Source organism: Elephas maximus, chromosome 3, assembly GCF_024166365.1.
Source record: "Elephas maximus indicus isolate mEleMax1 chromosome 3, mEleMax1 primary haplotype, whole genome shotgun sequence".
Classification (NCBI taxonomy): Eukaryota; Metazoa; Chordata; class Mammalia; order Proboscidea; family Elephantidae; genus Elephas; species Elephas maximus.
Genome location: NC_064821.1, coordinates 169,028,673 through 169,052,038, shown reverse-complemented (window position 1 = coordinate 169,052,038; position 23,366 = coordinate 169,028,673). Strand labels below are relative to the sequence as shown.

General features: G+C 44.0%; 1 protein-coding gene across 2 annotated transcripts in view; it reads right to left on the bottom strand.

Moving 5' to 3' along the window:
• The window catches only part of KCND3 (potassium voltage-gated channel subfamily D member 3), a 274,340-nt gene that overhangs the window by 62,268 nt on the left and 188,706 nt on the right, over positions 1–23,366 (bottom strand). The window lies entirely within an intron of this gene.

Below are 23,366 nucleotides of genomic sequence, written 5' to 3'. Positions count from 1 at the left end.
GCTCTACTGCTATTTGGAAGGGGGATGGTGAGGGTGGCTGGCTCTGAGGTGGGCGTGTGTGTGTGCATGTGTGCGTGCTGACGTTACAGAAGTCAAGGAGGGGTGGGCTCTCTCCTGTACTGTCTACCCCGGAACTGAGAGTGGTGGGAGTTCTTTTCAAGCAATTGTAAGCAACACTCTGTCTGACCTTTCCCCTAAGGCTTGGTCTCTCCGTGCCCTTGACAATGAGCCACAGATTACGTTTTTACTCCCCTCCTTTTTGTGGGGGCTCAGGCAGTCTTTTTTTTTTTTTTAATAATCAGAAACAGGGGTATGAGAAGTAGAGAAAAGAACCAATATCTTTTGAGCACATACATTGTGTCCAGAATTTTACGTCATCTTATCTAAACTTCACAACAAGCCTATGAGTGAGATATCATTTCCATTTTATAGATGAAAAAAACCAAGACACAGCCCCTTGTCCAAGGTCACACCACTTGTAAGTGCACAGCCACAATCTGAACCCCGACAGATTGTGACAGGGCCCAGTTAGGAATCACAGAAACGGGGCTTTTTCTGCTCTGTGGCCCCTGTCTTCCTCCCCATTACCATCATGGGGGCTGCTGGGGAGATCGTGAACTTCACTCAAAGATCCTGAGGGATTTCTCAGGGGGGCTGGACAGACTGGGTGGGATGGGGGGAGGTGTTCCGCGATTCATAAGGTCCTTGGGGAAAAAAAAGGCAAATCAAACCATGATTCTGACTCATGGCGATACCATGGGTGCTGGATAGAACTAGACTCCATCAGGTTTTCAGGGCTGTGACCTTTCGGAAGCAGATTGCCAGGCCTTTCTTCTGAGGCACCTCTGGCTGATTTCAAACTGCCAACCTTTCGGTTAGTAGTCAAGTGCTTAATGATTTGCACCACCCAGGGACTCCTTGGATGAATCCCTGATCCTAAGCAGGCAGTGAATGTACGTGCTATCCTTCAGGTCTTTTCTTATCTAAATTTCCCAGTTTCTTTCAATGGTTTCTCACATGCGACAGCGGCCAGAGCCCTTGCTGTCCCTGCCTCCACTGAATCTATTCTGGTCTTAGCACCATATAACCCGACACCCTGTGTGTCAGCACTGCAGATGCGGCCTGATGGTTCTGAGGCTCCGAGGGACTGCGCTCATTCAAAGAGCAAGCCATTCTCCATCTCTGCTCCTATCTGGAGATTTAGTTCTCTTTTTCGTGATGCTAGTTTTACCCTTTGCCATCTGAAGAGCATTTTACTTAATGGGAAAACTAAAAAAAAAAAGGAGAATAACACATTCCATCGTGGGATGCATTATGCTCTGGAAAGCGCTTTTGGAACGAGCAGCTCATTTGGTCCTCATTGCAGCCTCGAGTGGTAAGTAGGGCAGGGCTGTTATCTGATCAGAGAGGTTCAATGACTTGCACAGGCTCCCTCGGCTAGTTAGCAGCAAAAGAAGACTTCACTGTGAACCCACACCCAGAGATCAAAGGGGAAATTCTGACTACACAAGCACAAATTATCTCAACCAGGAGTCATCTAAAGATACTAATGTGGCCACACCAGGGGCTCTCAGACAAGTTTGCCTTTGAAAAAAACAAAAAGAAAATGGCGGCTTCAATTGTAAATAGACGTGATGCAGCACAGTGGTGGGGAACACTGTGGCCTTCAGAGAAGATGCTGGCTTTTTAGGAAAAGCTGACTTGGGAAAATTGCAGAGACAAACAGAAAAGATTTTTAGTTATGCTGATAGCATGATCCCATGTCCTTGCCACCTTCCCCAAAAAAAAATGTCCAACAGCAAAGCAAAACAGGAAATAATGACAGCAAAAACCAAGCAGAGATAAGACTGTTGCTTGGGAAAAGGTGAGGAAACGCTGACCTCGAAGAGACAGCTCCATGGAGGCAAGTGGGAGAAAGAGCCCCTAGCAGGTGGTGGAAGTCCAGGCTTGGTCTGCTGCTGGCCAGCCAGGTGACTTACAGCACGTCACACCACCTCCCCGACCCTCGCCGCTCCAGATGTCCAAGATTTTGGACTAGCTCAATGTCTGCCAAACTTCAGTTGGTCTTCTCCTGCCCTGGCAATTTTGCCACATACATATACCTCCTGTGTTTTGAAGTTCTAGCCAGTTGCTGTCGCCTGCTTTAGGTGCTTAGCCTCTATCTGAAGCCTGCTCAAGTTTTGTTAGAAAGGAAGATTAGCAAGGGTTATCCTTGTTGTTAGCTGCCCTGTAGTTGGCACAATAAACCAAAATGCTACGTGGTCCTGTGCCATCCCCATTATTGGTTGTGAACTGGACCATTGCGACCAGGGGGTTTTCACTGGCTGATCTTCAGAAGTAGATGGCCAGCCATTTTTTTCCTAGTCCATCTTAGTCTGAAAGCTCTGCTGAAACCTGTTTGGCATCACAGCAACATGCAAGCCTCCGCTGACAGACGGGTGGTGGCTGCACACGAGGTGCATTGGCTGGGAATAGAACACTAGGGGTCTCTCACATGGAAGCGAAAATTCCGCCGCTGAACCGTCACTGTCCCCCATTAATGTTTGCTATTGGTCTTTATTGTCCTTTAAAAAAAAAACAAAACAGTTGTTAACATATTACCTGTACAATTTTGTCTCCTGTATTCTCTATACTATCATGAATTTTTTTTGGTTAATTTTTATTGTACTTTAGATGAAGGTTTACAAAACAAACTAGTTTCCCATTAAACAGTCAGTACACGTATTGTTTTACGACATTGGTTAAAAACCCCACGATGTCAACACTCTCCCTTCTCGACCTTGGGTTCCCTACTACCAGCTCTCTGCTTCCCTCTTGCCTTCTTGTCCTTGCCCCTGGGCTGGTGTGCCCATTTAGTCTCCTTTTTTTTTATGGGCCTGTCTAATCTTTGGATGAAGAGTGAACCTCAGGAGTGACCTTTTTTACTGAGCTGAAAGGATGTCCAGGGGCCATACTCTTCAGCGTTTCTCCAGTCTCTGTCAAGCCTGTAAGTCAGGTCTTTTTTTGTGAGTTAGAATTTTGTTTTATATTCTTCTCCAGCTCTGTCCAGGACCCCTTAAGTGATCCCTGTCAGAGCAGTCAGTGGTGGTAGCTGGGCACCATCTAGCTCTACTGGACTCAGTCGGGTGAAGGCCTTGGCAGTTGTGGTCCATCAGTCCTTTGGACTAATCCTTCCCTTGTATCTTCAGTTTTCTTCATCCTCCCTTGCTCCCGAAGGGGTGAGACCAGTGGGGTGTCTTAGATGGCCACTCACAGGCTTTTAAAACCTGAGACACTACCCGCCAAAGTAGAATGTAGAACATTTTCCTTGTACACTGTTACGCCAATTGAGCTAGATGATTGTGAATTTTTTGTAAACATCATTCTACATGGTTGCATTTTGATTATTTCTAATTTTTGCTTTTATAAATATTAGTAACAGTATTTCTGAACTAACACAATTCCCCTAGGCTAGATCCAAGAAGTGACTCTCCTGGGTGCCAAGCTGGTTTTTGAAAGAGCTGTACCAATCCATATCCCTCCTGCAGTGTTTGAATGGGACTATTTTGCTGCACCCTTTTTTTTTTTTTTACCATCACTGAGTACTCATTAAAAATAAAAATCTTTGCTAATTTACAAGGCAAAAATAGAGGTCTAGTTGTTTGAATTTTCATTTTGATTCCTAGTAAGACTGAAGATTTTCCATCTGTTGGAAAGCCAGTTTTATTTCTTCTTTAGTGAATCGTTTATCGCATCCTTATCTTGCTTTCATATTGTGCCTCAGGGACTTCATTATTGATTTGTATGGGCTCTTTATATGTTAAAGATATTAACCATTTATCTAATATTTGCTGCAAACATATTTTTCCCAGTCTGATTTTTTTTAAATCTAGGTTTATTAGAGGTTTCTCATGTAGCCACACTGATTTCTTCAGCTGCCCTGTTTTTTTCCTTATTGGAATTATGTGTGATTTTTATTGTTACAATTTCATTTTTTGAGCCTTTCATTCCTTGTGAGCTATGTTTTCTTTTAGAGTTTGTTGTCATGGGATCCTAACAGCGTTCCTTTCAACTTTTTGAACTTTGCTGTTTTAAAGTCTAAGATACATGCCTGCTATCATCCAACTTGTTCTTCCTTTGCATGCACGCATGTGTGAGTGTACGCACACACACACATACACACACCACCACATATCACGGACACATAGAGACATTTAGGCCTCAGGCCGTCAGGTTTGGTTCAGAATTTTTACTCCCAAATTTTTTGTTTTATTTGAGTCAGAAGGTCTCTCACAGGTGGTTTATTATGTCAATGAATTCATAGTTCTAAAAAGTTCCTCAAGGTCCCTGGGTGGCATAAGCAGTTTGTGATCAGCTGCTAACCTAAAGGTTGGTGGTTTGAACACACCCAGTGGCACCATGGAAGAAAGGCCTGGCAACCTGCTTATAACCAAGAAAATACCACAGAGCAGTTCTACTCTGTAACAGATGGGGTTGTCATGAGTTGGAATTGACTTGATGGCAATGGGTTTGGTTTATGTGTTTAAAATGTTCCTCAGGCTGAAGAGTTCATTCAGGGTTTCCATAGGACAGTGGCACTCAGAACAAAATCTCTGCTCATGGGAGACATGAACTTTCTAGAATAAACATTTAATGATCACTTAAAACATGCCAGTCATTGTTCTAAGTGCTTCATATGAATTACTTTGTTCAATTTCCAGCAATCCTAGGAGGCTGATACTATTATTATTCCCATTTTTCAGATGAGAAAACTAAGGTATGGAGTGGTTAAGTTACCTGCCCAAGTGAGTAGCAGAGTTTGGAGACGGGTACACATAGCTTGGGTTGCTTAGAGAACAGATGTGTGTGAAGATGACAGCTGGAATGTCTAGTAGCGATTGAGAACTGAGGCAGGAAGTGGGCAATGCCGAGAGGAGAGGGAAGGCAGCCCACCGGGCTGGGTTCTGGCCTGGAGGCTGTGCCCCAGTGGGCACCCTCTGCAGCCTGTGACCCAGCACTTTCTTCCTTGACCTCAGCAGGCTCGTATTGCAGGAACCCATCTTGCAAAGGGATCCAGGACACCAAAAACACAGAATTTTGTTGCTGGGTGGCACAAACGCCTAAACACCCAACTACTAGCCAAAAGGTTGGTGGTTTGAACTCACCTAGAGGAGCTTTGGAAAACAGGCCTGGCGATCTCCTTCCAAAAGATCACAGCACTGAAAACCCCATGGGGCAGTTCTACTCTGCACATATGGGGTGGTTATGAGTAGGAACTGAGGGAAGCCAAAGCCAATGCCATGCTGACATTGCAAGTTATATATTGGGATTCCTGGGCCCAAATGAGGGCAGGGGAAAAATGGTCACAGTGGCAACAGCTAACTTGCAGTGGGCACTTAGTAGATGTCAGGCACTGGGCTAAGAACCTGACATACATTATCTTATGCACTCCTTATAACAATCCTGAGGCTGGTACTATTATTATACCATTTTACATACAAGGAAACTGAGGCTTAGAGAGTTCACACAGCTATAATTGGCAGAACCTGTGTGACTCCAAAGCCTATATATTTCTCCACTTCCCTCTGCTGACCCCCAGGTGGGAGACGGGAGGTACTATGGAGTTCCTCTCTCTCTCCCGCTCCAGAACACCCTGATGATTAGCCAGGGCTGAGCAGAGGAAGAAGAAATGGGGCTCCAAGGGACCCCAGAAGGGACCCTGCTGCCCTTTGTTCAAAGCTTTGGGCTGGAGAACAATTAAAAGATTTACAGTCTCAAGGTTGTTCTACTCCGTCTTCTTTCCAATAATGAAAATTGGTACCTGCTAAGAATTCCTGGGGAAACCCTAGTGGTGTAATGGTTAACTGCTACAGCTGCTAACCAAAAGGTTGGCAGTTCAAATCCACCAGGCGCTCCTTGGAAACTCTATGGGGCAGTTCTACTCTGTCCTATGGGGTCACTATGAGTCAGAATCGACTCAATGGCAATGGGTTTGGTTTTTGGTTTTTAAAGATTCCTGGAAGAGGGGGCACTTGCCTCCTGCTCAGGGGCTCCTGGGAGCAGCCTCTCCAAAGAACATAGTGGAGCCTGTGGCTTTCCCCTCCACCCCCAGCAGCTCACCCTGATGGGGGTGAGGGGCCTCCAGGCATGGAAAGCAACTCCCCTAGTGCTCATGGCACCATCAATTTAACTGGGCTCAGGGTTGCACTGGTGCTGGCAGGAAGATCTGACAAAGACTTTTTCTTTCCTCACAGAGCTCGGCTCTGCAAACAAAGATGGGACCTAGCCTTTACCTCCGTTTACCTGTGGCTGTCTCATAAGAATTGTCTCCCTTCTGGGTTTCTGTCTCGGCTTTTAGCTTGTTACTTCTGTTGTTCAAATAGACAAAGAAGAGCACATTTATACTCTTCCAGTCCATCTCCCATTAGTCACCAGCATGAACCCCTTGCCCTAGCTGGGCCAGCTCCCTCACTGTCTCCCCAAACACAAGTGCCATCTGCATGCCTCAGGTGCTGTCAGTGGCTGTCTTGACCAGCCCTTTTGGTGGGAAGACTGAGGTATTTCAGTAGAGAAGGCTCAGTAATTCCCAATTCCTAGGCCCAATCTGGAAACCCTGGTGGTGTAGTGGTTAAGAGCTATGGCTGCTAACCAAAAGGTGAGCAGTTCAAATCCACCAGGTACTCCTTCGAACCCTATGGGGGCAGTTCTACTCTGTCCTACAGGGTCGCTATGAGTTGGAATCGACTCAATGGCAATGGGTTTGGTAGACCCATTCTGGGAGCCCTGGTGGCATGGTAGTTAAGCGTTCGGCTGCTAACCAAAAGGTTCGTAGTATGAATCCATCAGCTGCTCCTTGGAAACCCTCTGGGGAAGCTCTACTCTGTCCTGTAGGGTCACTATGAGTTGGAATTGACTCAACCGCAATGGGTGGTGGTGGCAGTGGCAGGCCCATTCTGAGCAGGAAACATTTTCACTGTTACCTCAGGTGGGCTCTAGGATCAGTTATTGCCACGAGCCTGGTATCCTGCGGGTACGGAGAGAGCCCACCCATGAACTCTGTACAGCTCGCCGCCCTTTTGTCTGGACGTACTACTATTGTCTTTGCTATTGTTGCCCCCCTTGGGACAGCATCCACCGCTGGGTTCTTACTCTGGAACCCAGGCATTTACCTCCTATCTGCTTTGAGTTTTATGATGCTTAGAGCCCTTTGCTGCCTCACTTATGCCCCAAACTGGATTCCTTTTGATCCTGATGCTGGGTAGACTGAGCCACTTGCCTAGCCCTGCTTCTGGCTTTTCCCTTTCTCCATTAACTCCATTAAGTTGAAGTCTTGCATTCATTCCAGAACCACCCTAGAAACCAGGGCTACAAAGAGAAATTGATATACAGTGAAATCTGTGAGAACTGGAACTTGACAGGACTGCCTTGTTTATCCTGGTCTCACAAGTTTTCTGCCTTTGACAGGGTGCAGTCTTAACACTTTTTTTTTTTTATTGTGAAGGTTTACAGAGCAAATCGGTTTCTCATTAAACAATGCACATATTGTTTGTGACATTGGCTGCCAACCCTATGACATGTCAACACTCTCCCCTTCTCGACCTTGAGTTCCCCCTTACCAGCTGTCCTGTCCCCTCCTGCCTTCTCATCCTTGCCCCTGGGCTGGTTAGCACTTTTCTATTGCTCTCTGTTAGTGGAAAATATTTGAGTTTTCCTTCTCTGACAGGTTTCAGCCTTACAGAGGTTCTGGCTTTTGCAAGTTTTACTGTACTTCCTGCTGTCATGTGGCTTTCACTTTCGTAAAGGAGAAAGCCATATGAATAAATACTTACACTACAGTGTGATGAGTGCTAGAATAGAGAGAGCCAAGGTGAGGTAGATTGGAAACTAAAGAAGATGACCAATTATGACTAAAGAAGATGATCAATTATGTGGCTGTGTGTGGTTGGGGGTGGGGTGGGTAGAAGACCTCAAATAAAAGGGCATGTTTGAGCAAGTCTTGAGGAGTGGGCAGGAATTCTCTAGGTGGATACAGTTGTGATGGGAGTGATAGGGGTAATGCAAATTGGGCAGAGGGAATGGCATGGAAGACTAAAGCAGCAATTTAGGGGCTTATGAGAGTGTAGAGGTTGAGGGAGGGAGAGCTGGGCAGGGGTTGGATGATGAAGCCATGGTAGGTGGGGTTGAGCAAGAGGGAGCATCCAGGTGAACTTCAGGTTTCCAGCTCAGACAACATGGTTATCAGCATCATTAACTAAGATTAGTGGTCTTCAGGGGTGGGAGGAGATAACAAATTTGATTTTAGACATGTTGAATTTGAGGCAGGGTGGCAGGAATAGGTGAATCAAGGTTAGTGTCCCTTGAATCCTTTCTCTCTTCACTTTGAGCATGACTGCTGAGTGACATTATCCACTTACCACCTGAATAATCAATGACTCTCACATCTCCATCTCCAGTCTACTCCTCAGCCCTGAGGGTCAGCCTCTACAACCCAACAACTTGCTGGACATCTCTACCTGAATGACCCACAAACTCAACATGAACATGTTGCTCACTGAGCTAGTCACCTTTCCCCACAAAAGGCTCTACATTTTGGGTGCCCATGTCAGAAAATCAGCACATCCAGTTGCCTGAGTGAGAAAGCTGAGCATCTTCATAGACATCCCCATAGTAACATTGGTTACTATGTCCTTAATGTTGCTCCTACTGTCTAATGTTCTAATGTTCTCTCCTGTCCTCCATTTTTACTGCCACACCCCCTGGACACTCATCTCTTTCTTGGACTATTGTTGTGATTGTCTGAATTCTCCTCTTTTCAGTCTAATTCTACTCCAGTCCATCCTCCTTATTGCCAGCCGGGCGATCTACATACTTTCTAAGTTCCAGAAAAGCTCCTAAGGTATTATCTGCTTCCCTACTAGAACATAGGTGCCATGAAGACAGAAACTTCCTCTGTCCACTGTTATTTCCCCAGTGCCAATAGGAACTCAATAAATATCAGTTAACAACAAACGAATGAAGGAACATGAAAATGCAGCTCTGATCCCATCACTCCTCTGCTTAAGACTTTTCTGCGGCTCCTCCTAGCCTTCAAGGTAAAGGCCAGTTTCTTAGCGTGGCACACAGGGCTTGCTCAGGTCTGGCCCTGGCCCAGCTCATTAGCCCCCTGAATTCACTCATCACTCCTTCCATCTCAGCCTAGCTTACAGCTATGCTAACCTCACTGCGGTTCCTGGAGCATCACTCAAGTCAATGGTTTTCAAAGTATGGTCCACGGATCTCTGGGGCTTCCTAGGCCTTTTCAGGCGGTCATTGAGTATGGGTTACAGACACATTGCAGTTCAAGAATGACCAGTAGATTTTAAGGTAACAGGGTATGAAAAGTACACTGATAAGGTTTCAGATTCCACACTGCAACTAACTTTTAAGAAACTACCACTTGTCGTGTCTTGGTGTGGTATCAAAGATGAATATTCACAATTACCTAACAGGGCTATTAGAGTGGCCTTGCTTTTACAACTAGTATCTGTGTGACAGGACCAGGAATAGAGTGAGGCAAGAGAGGCCCCCAGGGCACGAAATTTAAGGAGGCGCTCACTCTCAAGGCCAACTTTTCATTTGCATAGCCCTGAGAATGAGTACCTCCTTAAATTTTGCACCCTCAGTGCCTTGCTTGCCTCACCCAAGTCAAGGCCCTGGTATGTGAGGCCAGGTTTTCTTCTCAGACTTCAACCTAAACCACATACAACAACAAATGGGATGCAGATGTAGACATGAGAATCCAGCTGTCTTCTATTAAGCCAGAGAGTAAGGAGGTCTGTAAAAATGCAAAACAATGCCATTCTTCTCACTACATTTTTTTTATTTTGGAAACTACAGTTCTTTTTCATAAAAATATGTTATTTATGTTAACATGCAACTGGTTCGTTATTTCAAAATGAATTAATACATAAGTATTTTTAAAATTCAGCAGTTTTAATTTCAAACACAATAAATACATATATATGCATATAGATATATGTATCCAAACAAAAAAACTCATTGCTGTCAAGTTGGTTCCAACTCATAGTGACCCGATAGGACAGAGTAGAACCGCCTCATAGGGTTTCCAAGGAGCGTCTGGTGGATTTGAACTGTTGACCTTTTGGTTAGCAGCCAACCTCTTAACCATTGTGCCACCAAATACCCACTGCGACCAAGTCAATTCCAACTCATAGTGACCCTACAGGACAGAGTAAAACTGCCCCACAGGGTTTCCAAGCCTGTAATCTTTACAGAAGCAGACTGCCACCTCTTTCTCCTGCGGAGCGGCTGGTGAGTTTGAACTGCCGACCTTTCAGTTAGTAGCTAAGTGCTTTAACCACTGTGCCACCAGGGCTCCTTCACATACATAAATACATATTTATATATAAAGCCCACATAGAAGAAAGCACACATAAATACATATATATCAATATATATCTATACCAATATATTTATATCAATACATCTATATATAAAGCCCACATAGACAAAAGCTTTATGGGGGGGTCCTTAAAAAACCTAAAAAAAAAAAATTTTTTTTTTTTTGGGCTTTCAATAATTTTTAAGAGTATAATAGGTTCCTGAGACCAAAACATTTGCGAACTGCTGTGTTAAACTAGATGTGGGGAAACATTGTCTTTTATATTAAAACAAGCATGGTTTGAATGAATTTCTATGATTAAATAGGACTTCAAAGAAATTTCGGAAGATTGCCTCAGGCAGCACCTCAAAGGTCTGCAGGATTCACCTTCATCTGATGTTGGCTGTGCTAACCCAACCTTTCATTCTCAGGGAGGGAGGAAATGGAGGCATAAGTTCCTCCTTTACAGCAGGGTCAAATCTCTTGCCCTGGACGCCCCGACAACAAGGTCCTGCTTCCTCATTTGTGCTCATCCTGCACTTTACCTGATCTCTCATCCTATTTTCCCTTCAAGGGACAAGTTAGGTCTCACCTACTCCAGGAAGTCTTCACCGACTCCCCTAGTCCAAATGTTCTTGAATGTGGGTCAAGAGACCCGTTCTTGGCTGGTCCCATGGGAATCACCCGGAGAGGTTTATTAATTTCCTGAAGCTGCCACAACACATTACCACAAACTGGGTATTTTAAAACAATGGAAATGTATTTTCTCACAGTTCCGGAGGATAGGAGGATGAATCTGGGGTGTCAGCAGAGTTGCACTTCCTCTGGAAGCTCCAGGGGGGAATCCTTCCTTGCCTCTTCCAGGTTCTGGTGGCTGTCAACCTTCCTCGGCTTCTTTGGCTTGTGATCACATCACTCCAATCTTTTCTTCTGTCTTCACATTGCCTTCTCCTCTGTGTGTCTGTGTCTTCTTTTCTATCTTTCTCAAATCTCCCTCTACCACTGGAGTAGCCCCAAAAGTATGGCTCCCAGACACCCTGTCAGTTCAGTACTGAATTCACTCCTGAGGTTCACCCTTCAGCCAAAGATTAGACAGGCCCATAAAACAAAATGAGATTAAAGGGGGACACCAGCCCAGGGGCAAGGACTAGAAGGCAGGAGGGGACAGGAAAGCTGGTAATAGGGAACCCAGGGTTGAGAAGGGAGAGTGTTGATATCTTGTGGGGTTGTTAACTAATGTCATAAAACAATATGTGTACTAACTGTTTAATGAGAAACTAGTTTGTTCAGTAAACCTTCATCTAAAGCACAGTAAAACAAACAAAGAAACCAAAAACAACAACAAAAAACAATTTAACCAACGTCTAGAAACTGTGGAATGGGACTGCATTTTACTGTTTATATTTTCATCAAAAATAAAATTTGAAAAAAAAAAATCTCCCTCTGCCTTTCTCTTATAAAGACACTTGTCATCGGATTTAGGGCTCATTTAGATAATCCAAAATTATTTCCTCATCTCAGGATCCTTAACTTGATATCTGCAAAGACCCTTTTTCCATATAGGGTAACACTGGCAGGTTCTAGAAATTAGAACATTGGCATATATTCTGGGGGGCCAACACACCTGGTCTTTAAGACCACCCTACCTGCAGAGACTCTGATTCACAAGACCCAGGGATCTGTTTGTTTTTTTCAAGGGATCTGTATTTTTAAGACTTTCTCCAAGAGAACGATGAAGTTAGGGGTGGGAACCACTGAGTACATGAGTGGCAATACCTGAAAGCTTTTTCTTCAACAAGGCTGCAATCTCTTGGAAGACAGGGCTTTAGCAATTAGCATAGAGCTGTGCACAGGGCTCAGTATATGTTTATGGAATCACACTGAACTGGGATGGTCAACACAGTGAATACTCTCCTGTAACCATAAGTCTAATTGGAGCAGCCTCCCCAGTTGCTTCCCATGCCCAATACCCACACCACAGGTCTCCCCTTACCAGGAAGTAGCCAGGGAACCAAAGACACAAGCACTACATTCACACACATTGGGTCTATACTGCCCCGGGCACATCATCAAGAAGTTAGTTACAAGACCTCTTTAAAAGGTGGGGTCTACATATTTCCACACATGTGCACGCACAAATACACAGACATAAAGATGTAGAACCCATGCTTTTACCTCTGAGACTAGCCTGGGATGCTGAGTGACAGTGTAGATCGCATTTGGCAATTCTTTTTTCATTCTTTTTCTGAAGACTTTCTAAGTTCCAGAAAAGCTTCTAGGGTAAACCAAAGGCATATTTCATAAACATTAATGTAATTCTCCATCTCTTCTATAATTTTTCTTCACACTCTCAGGCCCTTTCCCTTTTTCTGGAAAAGTCTCCAACCTTACCCCCCTTTTCTAAAGAGTGGAAATGCTGGAACTATTTCCAAGACCAATGCAGGGAAAAGTGACCATGGAGAGAGCCTCAGGTCCTGCTTTTTACTTAGACCCACAACAGCTCATCTGAATGCTCAGAGCTTCAATTAAGAGTCTCTCTCTTTGTCCCCCCAGAATGCAATGGCAGAGCGACAAATGTGGTGCTGGAGATAACTAGGCTGAAGGGAGGTATAGTTCTAATGGAATAAATACATCTTTGGTAAATCTTCCCACCAAGACTTCTTTATAACTACAAATAGCCACTCTGTTCCCCATGGTTGCTGTGAAGGCTGATGGGCCTTTGTATTTGTATGGGAGCCATCTCTCCTCCCTCCTCCAGCTCACCACCAGTAAACAGACACCATACTGGGTCCAGGAGGTAATTAAAGTTTCAGGGGCAGGTGGGAGGCAAGAGAGAAGAAAGCCAGGAAAGCAGTAGGACCATATATTGGCAGTGTCACCAAACTGGCCTTGGTCCCTGGCTCCTGGTGGCAGCTGAGCATCCACATTCACTTATTTTTATGGAGATTGAGAAAAACAGGAAGCTTTGATTTTTGCCAGTTTTGACACCTCTCTGCTTTGTACATTAACAGGCTCGTCACTTGACACCATGTCTGATCCATCCGCGGCTTGTGGAGGTGTCAAGTGAACTTGCTAGGGATACCAGGGCCCAATTATGGTGTCCGGTTTACACTTGGATCTTGACAGATGCTGGAAACTCTGTAGACTCCAAGATGATTAGTGCAGACCTTTCCCTTGCTTGCAAGCAGTCTGGAACGCTTGCACCTGATTTGCCAGCATCGAATGTATCCTTAATGAATGGCCTTTCCTGATGTGGCCCGTAGGAGCAGTCAAAGGATCGATGACAAGGAGCCCAAGGCCCAGATAGGAAAGGTGCCTTGCTTGAAATTATACTTTGAGTCTGTAATAAGTCTTCAGTTCCTTAGGAATCATGCTCAAAATAAGAAATTCAGGCAGGTCAGGGCAAGAGCAGCAAGCCAGCTGGAATTTGTTGGATGAAGGAAGGAGAACAAATTAAGGGGAACGCTGTCCAAATGTTGATGGTGCTGATTTCTGGCACAATTACTCTGCCTTCTGCTGCCCATGCATGAGCGCCAGGGAGTCTAAAATAGAGTCTCTCAATATCACTTTCTCTACCAATTTCTTAATACAGGGGCTATCTCCCCAAATATATATCTGGTTTGTAAGTGGGGTTTCAGAGAAGACGGTGGTAGGCAGTGGTGACTGAAAATCTTTAAAAAACAACAAACTAATCTGATTAAAATCTAAACTAAAACCAAACTCGTTGCTGTTGAGTTGATTCCGACTTATAGTGACACTACAGGAGAAAAATAAGCTATTCAGGGGACAGGTGGAGGGCCCAGGAGTAGAAGGGTGATCAGTTACCCAAGCAGGTGTGGATATATCCCTGACAAAATAAAGAAGTAGGGTTCTGAGTCATTTGAATGGCTGCTTGAATGGGCCTAATTGCATTTATCTACTCTACCATTTCAAGTGGGGACAGGTCAAGAATTTGACCCATGGAGGGGGGAGGTTAGGTCTTCATCTACATCCAGTTCTCTCCCTGTTCCTGTGACCACCTTAAAATTGGGAAGGTAGGTAAAATCCAGGGAATGGAAGTAGCTACTATGCCTGCTGGAATTTGGAGAAAGGTTTCTTATAAGGGTGTTGTTAGTTGCCATCTAGTTGGTTTCAACTCATGGCAAGAACAAAACACTGGTGGCCCGCTGCACGCCATCTTCATGATTGCTGGTATATTTAAGTCCAGTCAGGCAGTAGTCTGTTTGGATCCATAGAATTTTCATTGACTAATTTTGAGAAGTATATAGCCAGGACTTTCTCCTTAATCTATCTTAGTTTGGAAGTTCTGCTGAAACCTTTCTGTCTTAGTGTCTTAGGCTGGATTCTCTAGAAAAGCAAAATCAGTGAAGTGTATATATATGTATATACACACACATATATATACATACATACACATATGTATATGTGTATTTTTTTAGTATACATATGCATATATATGTATATATGTGTGTGTGTACATATATATGTGTGTGTGTATATATATATTTATATGTGTATGTATGTATGCTGGCAGCTTCTCCTGACTCAAGAGCTGCAGGGGCTGATGAACCCAAGATCTGCAGGTCAGATGGCAGGCTGCTGGTTCACAGGCTGTGGAGGCTGATGGATGCCAAGATTGGCAGGCATTATGGCAGGCTGTTGACTCAAGCCCCAAGAACTGGAGGTCAGATGATGACAAGCCAGATGCAGGATCCAGAGCGAGCAAAAGCCAGCAAGCTTTTCCAGAACGTCCATATATATTGGATGCAGGCCACATTCCCAAGGAAACTCCCCTTATAACTGATCGATCTCATTGGATCATATCATGTAGGTGATCACATTATATCACAAAATGGAGAATAATACATCATTACACAACTTCCAGACTACATCATTACGTAACTACCAAACTACATCATTACATAACCACCAAATCACTGAGAATCATGGCCCAGCCAAGTTGATACACAATCTTAACCACTATACTGTCCACCAGTGGTGATCCTGGTGAGTATTTGAAACCCTGTGGCATAGCTTCCAGAATCATAGCAACACACAAACCACCACAGTACAACAAAGTGATGGACAAGTGGTGGTTATTAGCGGTAGGTGTCTTTAAAAACCAAAGTAGAAGTCTGGTCCTGGGGCTCAGACTCAGATAACTGCCCCTTCTGTTAAAAAGTGCTTGAAAACCGAAACCTAAGACTTACCAAACTTATAGGTTTTCTCCCAGCTCAGCATACTCATCTCAACCCTTTCTGGCTAAGCTATGATCCTCAATTTCTGCTCTCTCTACTTACTGAGAACACAGAAACACTTAATCTGAAGCTTGGGAAGGAATTTAGGAATCTTCTAATCCAATCTATCATCCAAAGCAGGAGCCCTCGACAGCACCCTCGACAGAAGGTCATCCATTCTTGGAGCCCTTGCAATAATGAAGAACTCATTACTTTTCTTAGCAGTCAGATTATCGGAGACACCAACTGTAAGAAAGTTTCTCATGGATGAGCCAAAATCTGCCTCCCTTTAACTGGCACTCACGGGTCCTAGCTCTCTGTCTTCTGAGCACACACAGAGGAAGTTTATTACCTCTTTTACATGACAGCTCTGCAGGTTGTTGAAAACAACCAGCAGGTCCCTCTGCATCTTCCTTCCCCTGTCCCAGCAGGCCACGGTCTAGGCCCTCCACCGGCCAGGATGCCCAACTGTGGACATGCTTCAGTCTGTCAATATCCTTCTTAAAAGGTAGAGTTCTGTTCTGATTCCAGGTAAGCCAACCAACCTGCATTCAATGGGTTTAGACCAACTTGGAGGGACAGACAGCAACCTGGATATCTGTGGTTTAGAGGGGGCTCAGAGGAGTTAAAGGTTAAGCTGAGAGCTGTTTCTCAGAGAAACTCTAGGCTGCTCGTCCTCCAGAGCCACCGGCAGAGCTGGAGGCAGTGCTGGCAGGGGATCTGGGAGGGAATCAGACAAATCTAATGAGGGTTTAACTCCTGACCTTTGGAAACTCTGCGTTCAGATCTTTGCACCGGCCCTGCTGGGAGCCTCTGCTGCTTGGCAACGTTTGGAAAAGAGGGATGCATTTTATTTGTCGTTGTTGTTGATTTTACTAAAAAAAAAAAAAAAAAAATTTTTTTTTCAGAAAATCAGTGTCTGTGTCATTTTATGTAAATCCAGGTCCATCTGTCACTTTCTATTGTACCTCCAGGCTCTGTAAAATGTTTTGAATACATTGTTGTTGGTTTTTTTCCCCCAAAAAACCTGTGGTAACATCTTTAGAAATCTCTGGTCTAAGGAGATTTTGGCACAATGTGTGATTTTGGCCTGAATGATGTTGAAATTCACGTTGGTAGATAGTGGTCCAGTGCATTTTGGTCACACCAGGCATGTGATGATGTGACGTGAATCTTCAAGGACCAAGTCACTCATATGCCCTCTGCCATGACTTTGTCACTTTGCTGCCTCTGGGCCTGGGGACTGGCAGTTTGAGTCCCTTGCCTTCTAGGGGCTCCCCATGCTTCCTTCTAAGCCGTGATCTCCACAGGGTAGTTTTGCAATGATTCTACCCATCTCTCTCACCAACACAATTCCTCTCCTTCCCAGTGGTCTGATTCCCTCTGTTAAGAGCTTGATGAAAAGTATTTTGAAAGTGCATGGGATAGATTATTGTTCTCAATCCACACTCTCTTGACATGGCCTCTATTTGTTACTCTTGATTGTTTTCCTGTGCCTTTTAGGTTTCTCTTGTGATGGTGGGCTTTTTCTCCTCCGGTCCCCAGAAGCCTCGAGGGCAGTGACAATTTTGCCTGACAGGCTCTATGAACAGGGGTACTCAGACCACCACTGCCACTTCCCCACAGCTGTGGGAGGGATGAGGGCAGTGGTGGGTCAGTGGTAGAATTCTCACCTTCCATGCAGGAGACCTGAGTTCGATTCCACCGACACCATTCATCAGTCAGTGGAAGTTTGCTTGCTGCTATAATGCTGAGCAGGTTTCAGCGGAGCTTCCGGACTAAGACAGACTAGGAAGAAAGGCCTGGCAATCTACTTCAGAAAACTAGCCAATGAAAACCCTATGGATCACAATGCTCAATCCCTTTGTGCATGGCATTGCCATGACTTAGGGGTTGACTCAATGGCAGTAACAACAACAACAGGTGGGACAGATTATAATAGTAGTCACACTAAGTGTGTACCGTGTGCCAACCTACTTACACACAAGAGATTGATAGTATGATCCCCATTTCACAGACAAGGAAACTGAGGTTCAGAGAAGTTGGGTAATTTTCCCAAGCTCCCACCTCCGATTCCAAGGCCTGTGCCTTCTCTCCAGTCTGGCTGCTGCTTCTCTGTGAGCCTATGACACCATCCTCTATTCTTGAAGAGAAGCTCGTGTCCTTGGCTTGCCTCTGTTGGCTTTGCAATTTAAAAAAGTAAGCATTTCAAATAGTTTCCTGTTCCCCTCCCTGTCCCAGAACAGGCAAAAAAAAAAAAGGCAATATATATTTAAGATAGTTTCAGTAACAACATGCATATTAAAAACAGTTGCTTTTTATTTAGTGCACATTCATATTTTCTCCTCTCAGTCACCTTGCAGAGCTGACCAAAAGGTATTCTTATCTGTATTTTGAGATAAGGAAACCAAGATGCAGACAGGCTTAGGGACATACTTAGGGTTTCAATAAATTAATGACCAAGACTGTCGCTTCTACCTGATGGCCCTCATTCGCCTAATAGATCCCTGCCCCAGGGAGAGATCCTTCATCAGTGCCTGTTGGGACAGTATACTCTGAGCTACTCCACATTCTTTTGGAATAAGGCGCTGTTATGGGTTGAATTGTATCCCCCCAAAATGTGTATCAACTTGGCTAGGCCATGATTCCCAGTATTGTGTGGTCGTCCACCATTTTGTGATCTAATTATCCCATGTGTTGTAAATCCTAATCTCTATGATGACAATGAGGCAGGATTACAGGCTGTTATGTTAATGAGGCAGGACTCCGTCTACAGGATTAGGTTGTATCTTGAGTCAATTTCTTTTGTGATATAAAAGAGAGAGTCGAGCAGAGAGGACAGGGATCACATACTGCCAAGAAAGAAGCACCAGGAGTGGAGCACATCTTTTGAACCCAGGGTCCCTGTGTTGAGAAGCTTCTAGACCAGAGGAAGATTTATGCCAAGGACGTTCTATCAGAGCTAACAGACAGAAAAAGTCTTCCCCGGGAGCTGGCATCCTGAATTCAGACTTCTAGCCTCCTAGGCTGTGAGAAAATAAATTTCTGTTTGTTAAAGCCATCCACTCGTGGTATTTTTGTTATAGCAGCATTAGATAACTAAGACAGGCTTACTATAAACAGTAAGGTTCAGGTCCTGCCCTGGTCTAGTCAGACCTCTGGTCCTGTTGATTTAGTCAGTGTCCTATTAAATTACACTGTCCACAGTGATTACAGGTAACATTTACTGAGTATTTATTATGTACTGTAGGCCTTGCTCTGCCCAACAGCTCTATGAGGTAGTTATTATTATTATCACCAGTTTTCGGACAAGGAAACTGAGGATTAGAGAGAGTAGGTGATGTGACTAGGTTCACACAGCTAGCATGTGGTCAAGCCTGGGTTTGAACCCAGGAAGTTTTGACTCAGAGTTGCGACTCCTCCTGTAGTCTAAGCAGTGCAGAGTCCTGCCAAGTTGCCTGATCTGGTCTCTAAGGGATTATTGATGGAGCACAGGATTACACAGTCTCTTGAATAGCCATGTTGCTTGGAGATTGTGGTCAATTAAAAGCCCTAGATTTCTTTCCCACAAACTGTGTTCAATTCAGATGTCCCATAAGATACACTTACAAAATAATTTTATATGCTAAATACAGGGGTTTACAATGATATTCATTATATTTTTTAAATAAACTTTTTTATTTTAGAAGAGTTTTAGATTTAAAGAAAAAAATGTGAAGATAGTTCAGAGTTCCCATATACCTCATACCCAGTTTTCCTATTATTAACATCTTACGTTAGTATGGTATGTTTTTCCTCATAGTTAATGAACCAATATTGATATCTTATTATTATTTAAAGTTCACACTTTATTCAGAAGTCCTTAGTTTTTACCTAATGTCCTTTTTCTGTTCCAGGATCTCATCCAGGACACCACACTACATTTAGTTGTCATGTCTTCTTAGGTTCCTTTTGGCTGTGACAGTTTCCAGACTTCCCTTGCTTTTTATGACCTTGACAGTTTTGGGAATACTGGTCAGGTATTTTGTAGGATGCCCCTCAGCTGGGATTTGTCTGATATTTTTCTCATGATTAGACTGGGGTTATGAGTTTTAGGGAGAAAGACCACGGAGGTAAAGTGCCATCATGTCATGTCAAGAAAAAGAGGAAGACCCTCCACGAGATAGACTGACACAGTGGCTGCAACAATGGGCTCAAGCATAACAACCATTGTGAGGATGGTGCAGGACTGGGCAGTGTTCCACTCTGTTGTACATAGTGTCACTATGAGTTGGAACTGACTCAATGGCACCTAACAACAACAACAACATGTCAGGAGTATATGCTATCAATATGACTTACCCATTGGTGTTGACCTTGATCAGTTGGCTGAAGTAGTGTTTGTCAGGTTTCTCCACTGTAGAGTCACTCCTTTTTTTCTTCCTTTCTGTAGTGTGTTCTTTGGGTGGAAGTCACTATGTGCAGCCCACACTTCAGGGGTGGAGAGTTATGCTCCACCTCACTGAGAGCAGAGTATCTGCATAAATTATTTGAAATTCTTCTGCATGTCTCCATTACATTTTATTCACTTGGTTTCAGCCCATCGTTTCAGGTGGTGGATACCTGCTTAGAATCCTGATGCTGTGTCTATCTGGTGATTTAACTTTCCTGAGCATGTGGTATCTACGCATCTATTAGCATGGTTTCTGTCTTCAACTGTGTCACTTACAAAAATGTTGCACAGACAAGGCCAAAGACCTGTGCACGCCACCATGAACCACTTTCTAAGAGATTCTCTTGACACCTGGGAAGAACAATTGGCACTTCTGGGAGCATTTTTAAAGTCATATAATTGTATGATTGTCCAGATCACATGCCTCCATTTTATCAACAATGTGGTAAGGAGCGACTTCACTCAATGTTTTCCTGAAATAAAAATATATACCAATTGCATTCTCTTGATATTCTAGAAAAATACCTACCAAAAAGGGAAATCGTTTTAATTTTGCATGGTTTGTTTTTAGGGAGCCCCTCCTGGCTCCTGGGCATCTATTTCTTTTCTAAGTACACACAATCTACTGACCACTTAATTTTTTTAGAATTTCATCAATTTGACATCAGGTTGATCAATCCAGAACGTTTAGAATCTTACTTTTTGAGAAGTAAGCTGTGTCCAGTCTTTGGGCATCCCCTCTGTTCTACGTGGTTTAACGATTACCAGCAATGTTTCAGCCATTGTATCTCTGAATAATTCATTATTCCTGGAATATCGAGCATTTTGGTCTGGAGTCCTGATGTCATTTCAAGGATCATAGATACACTCTCACTGACTTGTCAGATCAAAAATTGTTCCCTTTGGTGATGAAAAGTAGCCCTGGTTGTGTAGTGGTTAGAGCACTCACTCTCAGCTGCTAACCAAAAGGTCGACAGTTCAAACACACCAGTCTCTCTGTGGAAGAAAGATGTGGCCATCTGCTCCCGTAAAGATTTATAGCCTTGGAAACCCTACGGGGTTGTTCTACCCTGTCCTGTAGGGTCATTATGAGTTGGAATCGACTGCAGTGGGTTTTTGGGTTTGGTGAAGAAGATAAGCAAGAGGTAGGTGGTTCTACTCTCCTCACTCGTCCCCAGGGTCACGGTTCTCTGCTCAGGTGTGTGTGCTCTATTTTCTTCCCACCCTCCAGTGCTAGCCCAATGCCCTTGTGGTAGATGCATCTTGCTAACAGTACATCATCTTCCCTAAGGAGCAGTCCTTTACCTTGTTTATTTTCCTGCTTCAGGCATTACTTAAAAATAACAAAACCACTAAAAGCTAACCTTTCCTGAGGGTTTGATAGTCATAAAAGGAGAGCAAGGGCATTACAAGCAGAGAATACTACTACTACTAATGCCTAATATGTATGGAACCAATTGTGCGAGGCACTAGGCCAAGGACTTAACATGCATTATGTAATTTATTTTTCTACTATAACTCTGTGGGAATAGATATCATCCCCATTTTACAGATAAAGAAACTGGGGCTTGAAGTGGTTAAAGAGTTTGTCCAATGTCACAGAGATTCAAGCCAGGTGGTTTTGTTCCCTGAACCCTTGCTCTTAGCCATAATAACAAAATAAATACTAACAGTGCCTTTGGTTGCCTCAGGCTTATGTCTGAAAACACCCAGTGCTTCCTTTCCTGGCTATCAGTCATGCTCAGACAACATGGCTAACTCCTCCAGATTCCCATCCCTGTGCTTTTTGTCCACTGAGCAAATAATTCAGCAACTACAATGTCCCAGGCACTGTTCTAGGCAGAGGGGGTACTGTAATAAACAAAATGAGACACCTCACGTTCTTCATATTGTTGAACTCTTTTCTGTAGATCACAGTTAAGTCTGGATTCAACTTTCCTATTTGCCTCTCCTACCTTTCAAGGGATAAAATTATTAGTAGACCTAGTAAAAAATTCATCAGCTGTTCTGCTTTTAGCAAAATGATACTTGCAGTCACTGTCTAATTAGTCAGAGGTCCTCATCACTATCCCTTTCTGTCCTGTGCTGGTGGGGCAGCATTGTTTCTGGGCTCCATCTGGCAGGCAGTTGGTGGCATGCTCCCACTCAAATCCTCTCACCTGGGACACCCCTATGGCTGCCAGGTTTCAGCCACACACACACCTTCCTGGCTGTATGAGTATCCTAGGACTGTCATGGTAAAGTACTACAATGTACGTGGCTTAAAAATGACAGAGATTTATTATCTCACAGTTCTGGAGGCTAGACATCCGAATTCAGGTTGTTAGTGGGGTCACACTCTCTCGGAAGGCTCTAGTGGAAGACCCTTTCATGTGCCTCCAAGAAGTGTAACTCCATCTCTGCCTCCTTCCTCACCCTGTGTCTCTGTCTCTTCTCCTCTTTTCTAAGGACATCATTCATATTGGATTGTTGTTGTTAGGTGCTGTCAAGTTGGTTCTGACTCACAGTGACCCCTCGTGCAACAGAATGAAACACTGCCCAGTCCTGTGCCATCCTCACAATTGTCATTATGCTTGAGCCCATTGTTGCAGCCACTGCGTGAATCCATCTCATTGAGGATCTTCCTCTTTTTTGTTGACTCTCTACTTTACTAAGCATGATGTCCTTCTCCAGCGACTGATCCCTCCTGATAACATGTCCAAAGTATGTGAGAGGTAGTCTCGTCATCCTTGCTTTTAAGGATCATTCTGATTGTCCTTCATCCAAGACAGATTTGTTCTGGATTAGGACCCACCCTATTCAGTACGACCTTAATGTTAACTGGTACCATCTTCAAAGAAAGACCCTATTTCCAACAAGGTCATGCTCACATGTACTGGGGATTAAGACCTCCACCTAACTTTTTTGGGATACAATTCAACCCATAACCCTGGCATGTACTGTTTCTCTCTCCCTATGTAGTTTGGCCCTCCCTGGCTGTATACCTCAGCATGAGTTCCATCTAGCAGACAGGAACACCCAAGAGGTTACAAGTTAGCTTGCTTTTCAGTCTCTCTTTGCTGGTAAGTAGATATCAGAGCATTTAAAAATTGCTCCTGGCTCTTTAACTGATATTTCCTGAGGCTTCCTGGGCACCTCATCCGGGAGCGTTCTTCCTCTAGGACCAGTGTGGTGTAGTGGGAAAAGCACATACCACAGAGTCAAATGTGAGTTTGAATCCTCTTTACAACCTCCTTGTTGTGTAACCTTGGGCATGTTACACTCTTTGAGGTTTCTTCATTTATATAACAAGGATAATAATACTTATGGGGTTGTGGCGAATGAGACAAAGGTAAGT